Source organism: Mytilus californianus, unplaced genomic scaffold (genome assembly GCF_021869535.1).
Source record: "Mytilus californianus isolate M0D057914Y unplaced genomic scaffold, xbMytCali1.0.p SCAF_17, whole genome shotgun sequence".
NCBI classification, from domain to species: Eukaryota; Metazoa; Mollusca; class Bivalvia; order Mytilida; family Mytilidae; genus Mytilus; species Mytilus californianus.
This window is the reverse complement of record NW_026262659.1, coordinates 1,448,409-1,460,143: the sequence shown is the minus strand read 5'-3', so window position 1 is coordinate 1,460,143 and position 11,735 is coordinate 1,448,409.

Genomic DNA, 11,735 nt, shown 5'->3' with positions numbered 1-11,735 from the left:
TGCAAGTTGCAACTGCAAACGAATTTAAGTTTGGTCTAAGAGACTTGTTGAACTTTATTATAATCACAATTAGTTGTATGACATACATGTATATATATTATAAACATGTATGTATGACCAGCACTTCACCTTTAGTTGTACAATTACTTAGAAAAGTTTGTAATGATGTATATGGAAAAACATTTGTTAGTAAAAAATCTCTCCATTAATAGAAATAATAACGAAAGGCGAGTTTCGTTTGCTGTAGAGTATATATACCTCAAGGCTTATCTAGGGCCTGTGTGTTGAGTTGACGAAATTTGTGTGCAGACCTTCAATAAAATCCTCTATTACTTGTAGTTGCTTTCATCTAGACCTCGTCATAAAATTTAGAATCGTTCATGCTTAAGATATAGGTCGAGGAAACCAACTTTTTTTTAAGGTCCTTTGTTATTAACTAAGATATGCTCACTAAAAAGGTATCATTCTTCTATGACTTGCAGTTGCTTAGATTCTGTATCTTCTTGCAAATCTTAAACATAATTACACATGTGTAAAATGTAGGTCGAGGTAACCAAATTTTTATTTGGGACATTAGTTACTATCCAAGACGTTCGCACTAATAGTAAATCATTCCTCTTTGACTCGCAGTTTTTTTTTATTTAGACCTTAATGCATAGCTTAGACGTGACAGACTGACGAACAACGGAGTAAACGCTTTATCCACTACCAAACTCCGTTTAGCGAAGAGATGATAAAGATATGATAACTATGAATAAACATATTAAACTGGGTCACGAAAAGGGCAAAATTTAATAATAAAAGTTTATATTTTGATATGAGCGTCAACTATAACCAAAAACAATGTTTATCTGAAACTGTAAAATATAATCAATCGATGCTTTCATATACGATTATATATCTCTTTGGTTGAGGCTGCTGCTCATATTTAGAAGACAAACTGATTTCGTGCTAAAAATCTTGCAAAAAAGGGATACGATTGATGTAAAGTTATGATAAACAATACATTGAAATGCTTTAAACTGCATTTTCGTGTCTGTTAGATTCTAATCTAGTAAAAGTGCACAATTCTGAAAACATAACATATAAACGAGATATGAGGCTTAGGTCTTATAGACAACTGACGTGTTTATTCAAAATGTATTGATGCAAATTAAACTGAATATCGACTACTAGTATAAAGTGGATCCTAGTTATTGTTGATCAGTAGGAAATAAACTCGAGGCATACAGTATACGAACTATCCTTTGATATTTCATTATCATTATTAATTATATTTACTTACATTATGCCATGCGTATTTCTTAGGACGAACGGAACTATCATGACTATACTTAATGCAGTTTCATCATGTCGACTGAATAAACTACAGCTAAATGTATAAAATTATGCATGTCCAATTTGCAGACATTAGCAGGTGTAATTGTTTCTCTGATAAAGTTTTCAATTGAAACGCCTTATTTACGCTACTTCAATAACTGTTTCATTTTGTTTGCGGGGCTTTGTCACTTATCACCGGATTCGGGAATTGCCGATATTATTTACGGAGTTTATCGAATCTGAACCACCAACATCACTATCAGCATTCAGCATTCATCATTATCATTGATAATCACCTTCATTAACAAAACAAGAATAATGTTGTCACTACTGCATATAATGTTGTGATCACTATATATAATAATTTTGAAACCACTGCATATAATGTTGTCAAAACTGCATATAATGTTGTCAACACTGCATATAATGTTTTGACCACAGTAAATAATGTTGTGACCACTGCATATAATGTTGTCTCGTCTGCATATAATGTTGTCACCACTGCATATAATATTGTTACCACTGCATATAATGTTGTGACCACTGCATATAATGCTGTCACGACTGCCTATAATGATGATCATCCACATAAGGCAATCATGGGGTCCATATATATATATAGGCCAACACATAAGAAGTTGCTATACTGATAATTAATTAATTATGTCGCTCCTCATGACAGATGTAAACTTCTTCTATTAAAACCTCCTGTTTAGAGGACCACATCAGCTATTTTAGTTGGGTTTCATAAAATTCTCTCAAAGTAGTGGGAATGAAAAATCTAAAGCCATGGTTTTATTGATATTAAAAAAAACACCATTGGCATAATTCATCAATGCAATTCAATAAGTTAAAGGGATATTCATATGATGAAGACATAATCTTTCAATCAGTTTAATTGAGGTCTGGAGCTGGCATGTCAGCAACTGCTAGTAGTCTTTTGTTAGTATAGGTGTAATACCACCATTGATTTTCCCAATTAGTCTTTATTAAATTTTCACTTTTCAAATAAATGTGCAGAATTCATCTTTGTTTCAAATAAAGAAATACTTGGCATGAGTAAAGTTTTATCCTGTCCAGTACTATAAACAAAATTTCACATAATATTTCATTGCATATAAGAAAATAACCATCACTGGAAGTTAACCAATCAAATGTTCACCCCTTTTTTTCTAGTGTACACGCCGTAGTAACCATGTAACCTCAAGTTCCCAAAATATTCTATAGAAACACAAAAAAAAAAAAAAAGGTGCTTTGAAACACCCAAGATATAAGTTTATGACTCAGAAATTTTTTACTGCAATGAAATGTAGGATTAATTTCCTACAACTGTCAAATTTAAGGGAATAATTTTTTTCGACCCTCTTTCGTATGCAACCGGATGTGACGTACTATGATTTGGTGGTATTACATCTATATGTTGATCATTGTCATTTTGCTTAGTTTCTTCTGTAACATCAGACCATGACTTTTTTAAGCTGAATATTTCTGTGAATATTGCTTTGTTTATTGTTTGTTTATTACACATTGGCTAGAGTTATAGGGGATAGTTGAGATCTAACAAAACATATTTAACCCTGCCAAAATTTGGCGCCTGTCCCAAGTCAAAAACCTCTAGCCTTTGTCAGTCTTGTGTGATTTTTAAATTTTGGTTCATTTGTATGTTGCTGAGTTTAGTGACGCGTCCATATCGCTGAACTATTATAATTATATTTAGGGTCCATTTATGTATGAAGTATTCTCTGTCTGATGTGTAGACATCGCAATAATCAAACTGTCTTGGATGAAATATTTTGTTGCCAAAGAAATCAATACAAAACCTTCATTTTCCAATTAAATAGACAACAGTTATCATAGGTAATCTGAAAATAAGAAGATGTGGTATGATTTCTAATGAGACAACTCTCCACCATAAACGACATAGAAGTGAATAACTATAGGTGACAGTATGGCTTTCATCAATGCGCAAAACCCATACCGGATAGTAAGTTATAAAAGGCCCCGAAATGACAAATGTAAAACAATTCAAACGAGAAAACGAACGGCCTGATTTATGTACAAAATAATGAACAAAAAACAAATCTGCCATAAAAAATAAATGTGTGTTTAAATATATATATATATATAAGAAAAATAATATAAGATAATGACGGTTTCAATTCATTTGACTTTTCTTTATATATATATATATATATATTTATATATATATATATATGGGTTAGACAGGGATAAGAGAACAGGAGGAACGAACCAAAAGAAGAGTGAACATCAGTTTTCTCGCATATTAATAAAAAGTAAAAACAAATATATACTTTCAGTTAATTGTATACACTAATTTACTGGCGTGATGACAATAGCAAGTTGAATGTCCAACGAGACACAAACTATTTCTCAATGCGAAGTGGATGGAAATAGTAAGTGCCGATGTGGACAATTAACTTGCTTAGTTTTTTTACTGAATTTTTGGAAATTCATTTTATTTGGAACAATTTTTCTAAAAGAGCGTCTTATTTTCAATAAGGATGATTATAAAGAAGATTGAAGTCCATGGACAATATTTGTCAATATAATACCAGGTAGACATATTGTTCTTTAGGACAAGTTTATGCCAATGATATTATTTGGTGCCCTTTTGTACCAGAAAGAGGTTTAAGTAAATGTTATCACTTGAAGATGCCCCTCATAAAAGGGAAAGTCATTACCTTAAGGGGTCATTTCTCATTTGAACTTTTGAACCTTTTAATTGTTAATATTTCAAAATTCTTTTATAAGTGTTTAAAAAAATAGATGCAGTATGAAATGATTGCCAATGATACCAAAACTGCTTCAACCAAAACCTTTCTCTTAAAGTACAGTTATTTAATTATGCTATGCAAGGACTTGCAGCTACTACAAAATTATTAGTTTGAATTAATGTACTTACGGGTTTGTCCTATTTCAAGTTCAAATAAATTAGGCATGTATTATTAATTCTGTAGCACTTTACTTTTAATGAAGTACTTACAGAATATTTTTAGATACATGTTATTTAAGTAATAAATAATCAGCAAGCACGACCTAGCACACAAACTGAATAGTTATAAACATGTTTGACGTCGAGTCGGCTATATTTATCAACGCCCGTATATCAAAAATGCATCAACACAATATGAAATCATTGAATTTATTTATTTTAAAGATAAAATACTATTACATAATGAAATTGCAATTGCAATTTTTGCCGTATATTCTTCTCTATAAACAACTACTTTTTCGATGGAAGATAACAGAAGACCGTAAATGTGACATGTTTAATCAAGCAGAAGATTATAGAAATTGTTTTTTTCTTTCTAGAAAGTCAATACTTTAAGGTCTTTTAGGAAATATCAAAACACTGTTAAAATAGTTGAAATTGCCTGTTAAAAACATGACATTCAACATCCACGAATTCCCATCAATTAAATGTCATTAATATAATGATTATTTATTTATGTAAGAGTAATAATACTCTATGGGCTATTCGCCCTTATTTATATAATAAAATTTGGAACTGCTTACATCATTCCTACACTAATTTAGTGTTTCGGCGGCTAAGTATTTATATTTGTATTGTGGTATTATATACAATAAAGTTTGATTTTATACATTTTTTCCATATATTTATTGGCCCGCCTCTTCAGGGATTTCCAATAAATGAGTTTAATTTCTTATTTTAGTGGAAGTTAGCAGATCTGCCAAATTCTTATGTCTTTTATATGCTAATATTGGCTTGTTCTTAAAAATCTCTCTGCAATCCGTATCGTGATTCAAAAGGTGCCAGTGTTTGAGTATCGCCTTTTTAATCCTCCTAATACAAGGATTATATTTTGTTGTCAAAACAAGTGGAATATCATTTGCATTTCCACGTATTGATTCATTCAATTAATCTTTTCTATCAATTTGTAATGCTTAATTTACAGATTGCGTTATCTCAGCTTCTTGATAACCTCTTGCCATCCAATTCAATTTGAACTGTGAGAGTGCATGTTGTAAATCATTATCATTGTTAGTATTTCTAATGTAACGAATGACCTCTCCTTTGATGAAACCTGTAAACACGTGTGGATTATGGCAGCTTCCCCTATGGAGACATAAGAATGTATTTGTAGGCTTGAAATAAATTTTCGTATCTAATATTTTATTACACTGAAATCGTGAACCCTTGTATATTTTAAGGTCAATAAATATTATTTCTTTTTCTGATATTTCGTAAGTGAATTTCAAATATTTATGATGACTATTCTGTCAATTGACTATGAGTTCCATCAAAAATTATAATGCCATCATCCATATATCTTCCGATGTAGAATATTTGTTTTCTAAACTTAAATTTAGACATTATTTCGTTTAGAATTTGATACATTAATATGTTGCAAACTTGTGGGGAAGGAATAGCTCCAATAGCTTCACCTATTTGTTGTTTCCATAGGATATTATTGAATTCGAAAACATTGTTTCGCAGTATTGATTCAAGGAGATACATCAAATCATCTGTAGGTAAACATTTAATTTTGAATAGTGATTTGTCAAAGTTATCAAAGGCTTTTCTTACTGCAGGCAATATTTCATCAATAGGACAATTTTTTAAACATTTGACTTATATCAAAGCTACATAGTAGATATTCAGAAGGGGGTCTCAAGTTCTCCAATTTTAGAATGAGGTCCGTAGTATCCTTTAAATATGTAGTATGGGATTGCACAAGAGATACAAGCTGACTGTCAACTACTCTTCCAATGGATTCAGTGACAGTCCCAATTTGTGATATAATTGGTCTACCAGGGGGAGTCATTACTCCAATAGAATCAATTCTGTTATTTGTTATTTTATTTAGAACAATTGGATCTAATTTGTGCATTTTAGGAAAGACATGCATATGCCCTGGTCCGTAATTTTGTTGATTGCTCTTTATTAAATAATCAAATGTGGTTTTGTCTAGAGCACCCCGTCTATGCATGCCTATAATGTAATTATTAAGATTGTATTTAAGGTTTGCAAAGTCGAAGGATTGCAATTTTATATAGTGTGGCGAATCAAGTTGGCTATATGCTTCAGATAAATAATTTATTTTATCGATTATCACAACATTGTTACTCTTGTCAGATTTTTTTAATGATAATTGATTTGTCATTATATAAAGATGAAACGCTACGTCTCTCGGCACTAGTCAAGTTATCTCTAAAATCTCGAACTTGCAGTGAGGATAATTCAAGTTTGGTTTGATCAATATAATTTTCAAGCGTATTACAGCAAAATTGTGGTTTGTGGTATGTTCTTAATCTGAATGGATGGATTGTGTCATTAGTGTTGTGGTATAAATATCGAAATCTCATTTTCCTGCACATTTCATTAAAATCTTTCATTAATTCAGATTTTGCCATTTTATTTGATAGTATAGGAATAAATTTTAATCCTTTTGATAAAAGGAGATATTCTGCATCGCTCAAACGTCTTTGAGATAAATTTATCACATGTTTTTAAGCCTGTTTTAAGTTATATATACGCTTACAATGTTGCATAGCAACTTTGTTATTCAATCGGCGTTTGTGTTTGTTATCTTTACTACGCTTATTAAAGTGTCGTCTAGCCATAATAAAGCGTGCTGATTTATCAATTGAGAAAATTATCAATATTATCCCTTTACACGTGCAATCTCGAAAAGTTAGATTATTTTGGCGTGTTTAAGATAATCACTGACGAAATCTGATTGGTTAAAGCATTGTCAGAAAATAAGATAGATGTGTGACATACCTGTTTATTATTGAATATGATCCAAAGATATCAAATCTTGTAAACAAAATAAGAGTTGTATTAATAGAATATAATTCTTAATTAAACTGTTCAAATCCATTCAATGTCACATAATAACAGCTCAATAGGGCTTGATGTCAGCAGTTCCAACTTTTATTATATAAATAAGGGCGAATAGCCCATAGAGTATTATTACTCTTACATAAATAAATAATCATTATATTAATGACATTTAATTAATGGGAATTGGTGGATGTTGAATGTCATGTTTTTAACAGTACTATTGTAACTGCACGATTAAATAATTGGTGAGTATAAACAAACATGTCGATTCATTTGAAGATCGTAAAAAATATCTAGTTAAGATACCAGGATAACAATTTTCTACGCCAGATGCGTGTGTGGTCTTCAAAGGATTAACTAGTGAAGCTCGACTCAAAAAGTTAAAGGGCCAAATTAAACACAAAATTGAAGAGCATATCGAGAATCCCAAATGTTCGAAAGTTTTTACACAAATATACATCTAAGGTAATTTATTTCTAGGGCAGAGTATATAGGTTTCATAACGAGCGATAACTAGAATACGCTTGATTTCAACTCGTATTTGATTACGAATAATAGTTATTGATAATAAACAAGCCTATGGCGAGTTTATTATTACTATCTAAATTAATTCATGAGAGCTGATATTCACCGATATCCAATTCTCGAGCGTTTTTAAAAAAAGATTCTACCACTGCATCGAGTGTGATACAATATTATCCACTGGAGACAGTTAAATCTTCAAATTTAAAACGCGAGGCTCACCAAGCATTTTAAATGTTTAAAATTTCACTGTCGAGACTGGATAAATATCGTATTGTACGAGACTTGGTGGTGGAATCTGTTTCTCTAATGATTTGTAGACGATATACAGACACATTTGATCCTCCTTTTTGAACGACCTGCAAAAAGATGTGTTCTTTCTTTGTGACGTCATCGTGTCATCGTGTCATCATGAATATTACAATTCATTTTGGAAAGGAGGTTGATTTCAGAATGACGTGAGATTGCTGTTAGTCAATCAGAATAACGTATTATATGAAACATACATCTAATGTAATTATTGAACGTTAATCAATGAACTAAAAACTGTGTACGTCACTGAATGAAGCGAATTGATTAATCTATCCGTTAACCTCCAGTGGCAAATACGTTATTCACATTAAGTTTAGACGCAAAGTTGATTGAATGGGAACACACTTTTAAGTAGACATGAATTATCATTCATATTTTCATATCTATAAATTAACTGTTAACAAAACTTTAAATTGTTCGAAATACTATGGATGTTTTATCCCAGGAATATCTTACCTTAGATGTTTTTGGCAAAACATTTTGGAATTATTGGTTCTCCATACTATTTAAACTTCATACTTTATTTGGCCTTTTAACTTTTTTGATTCCAGCATGTTCTTAATCTGCATCAGGATGACAAAAACTATTCACCAGACCTTTTTCACATATCATCCGTAGTTCATTGAAAGAGCGATAACAAGCAAAGATCGAAATTAAGAATATGAATACTTTTAAATAGGAGAGTTGTCTCATTGGCACTCATACCACATCTTATTATATCTTTTAACCTTTGATATGGTAAATACAATTCTAGGTTCTGATTCATGAACCTTAAATTCAAGATCCCTCGGACATAGCGGATAACAAAAAATGAGGAACTACAATACTCCGCTTTTGAAAATGGCAAAGAGGGATAACTCTAATAAGATGACACGTTATCGCTTCGATAAAAAAACATTCAGCGGGTTTACAAATAATTAAGAAAAAGAAAAATCAGTTTTAGAGCAATTAACACTTGCAAAAGAAGAAGATAAAAATCATATCATCAAAACAAAATGAAGAGGTGTTTCCATAGAAAGGTGAAAAACAATTATAAAATAAATATGATAATCAGATCCTAATCAAAAAATCTTTCTACAAAAAGTTGGAAAATCCTTGCAAGATTTGATAGTATTTCCGTTTCGTGTTGCATGTTCATTTTAAGTAGAGTTTTGGTATTAATAATAAAATGCAAGGATTTAGATACCCCTCAAAAATGATATTACATCTTTACTTATAAATGTTCTAGAGCTAATTGAATATGTGCGTTACATGTATTTTGTTAAATGAGAAATATATGAATGGGTCACCATATTCCAATGAAATATGCATATTGGTTAAAGACTTCGCAACGCATCAATATATAAAGAAATATAATGTCGAGACACCGCGTGATCTTTATCCCTCCAATTTTCCACTCTACATTATCATAGATTCTATGTTCATTTGTCTCCTACAGCTTGACAAATTTGACAATTTTAAGTTTTGAAACATCTACTGCTTTTGAAGTTTGATTGAACGAATATTTTTGAGTAATATCTAAGATTAAAGACATTTGAATAAATATGTGACAATAAATCAACCTTACCCATTTTGTCATTGTTTACTATTGAGTTTGAAGGTGCAGTTCAAGCTGATGTTGCTGGAATTCAAACATCCGTACATGTACATTTTGGCAGTTTATATGTTACCATATATAACAATAATCGCAATACACAGCTTTGTATTCAGCTGAAACTGCTCTTTTGCATGTACCACATGTAGCCATCTTGGAGTTCTGAACTCAAAAGTAATAAACTTATAGCGTATGCCGCAATTTTTATGTTGAAAAGCATTGTGGATTATTACTTTTAGACGATTTTTCAATTTCACATGGGGAATGGTGGCATACAGGGTTGAAAAATCAAAAGTTTTGATAGAACTAATTTCAGAAAAGATCGAGATTTAAAATTATCCAGAAGTTCTTTAGAACTTTTTAAAATCCACATATGGTTAATACCACTACGCGAGTATACAGTTTCACATTATTTCTGAAGACCCTCTTTCACTGCGGACAGAATTTTTGTCAATCTTATGGACACTTCTTTAGTTAAACGTGCAGATGAGCCGGAAATGTACCGTTGTTTGTACGGAATTTTGTGGAGCTTAGGTATCCAATACAAACAAGGCAAGTCCTCCGATTTGTTGTTCAATGTAATGTTCTTTGAAGCCATGAAGGACTTAAGATTCGCCAAAATCTCATCCTTGTCAAATAATATGTTTTTGTATGTGGGATTAACTGAGTGCTCATTTATTCCTAATTCTTTTACAAGACACTCGTAGTAGTACAATTTACATACAAAGATAATATTTGAAATATATAAAGCATTTGAACTTTTATGAAAAAGACTATTTATGAAAATTATCTCCCCATAATGATGCAATGTTGGGAAAATTATCCAGAGTTACCTTACATTAATCACAGAGAGGGGCTAGCAAACAATTTTTAATTTGAGCTTAATTAACGTTAAAACAATTTTCTACAAAAAAATGAATGTTCCATTATTCAATTATAAAGACTTAGTTACCCATATCTTCTAAATTAAATTTTATTTGATATTATGAATTTTGATGACAATAGATAAACATGCTATATCTATTTATCAATGTCTGTCGATCTCTGTTCTCACGACATAATACAAAATAATTGATGATAATATCGATTTACTTTAAATCTAACGTTGTCACAGTCAAACACTACCCCACGAATTGGAACTGCTTTCCTTTTATTTAAATACATTGCATGAATTTTGTGTGTTTTGTTAACATTATTACCCCTGAGCCCAATTTCAAATTACAATTGTATTTTAACATGTTTAAAGGTATTATTAAACAACAAGACCTTTATTTTATATGTTGCCCTAAGCACAGGTAAACTTTGTACACGTCATTGTGTAGTCAATAAATGCACAGGTTTTGTAGTGTATTACCGGAACGTATCATAATTCAAAGGTAGGAAATATGTTATATATATTCATCAAATTTGTAAAAGTGTCCCACTTAAGAACGAAAAAAATTACTTTCAATCTTTATCAAACCATTTTGTTCTACTGAATGGAAAATTATTGGTATTTCTAACTTCCTGTGAACGATTTTATTTTCACAGAACACATTCTGTTTCAGTTTGAATGTTCACAGGTGCCTAGAGGTAACTTCTATAAATAAAGCAATTCTGTGTAGTAATATTATGGGTCTAAACATAAACTAATGGTTATAAAAATTAAACTATCGGAGAGCTCGTGTAACTACAAATTCATTAACGACACAAGCAACTTGTTTGTATCGTGAATTGCAGAAACTTTAGTTTAACTTAGTCCTTTAAATTATAGTATATTTTTTAGTTGTAAGACATGTTTGCTTCATACATTTAAGAAGGTAACATATATTTATTCAGGAAATATACACAGCCAAATTTTGCTCACGTGAGTTTCACGTGAATCTCATTTCACGTGAATTTCACATGAATTTCACATGAATTTCACATGAATTTCACGTTAATTTCACGTGAAGTGATTTCACGTGAAATTCACGTTAAATTTTCACGTGAAATTATTTCACGTGAATTTCACGTAAAACATTTCATGTGAATTTCACGTGAAAAAATATAAATGGTGTCTAAGTTAAAAAAAAATAACCGAAAATCAAACATTTTGTCAACCTCTAATATCTTGTATTATATGTATCATATATTCCATGGAAATCTTAATTTAATTTGAAAAATTCTATTTTCACG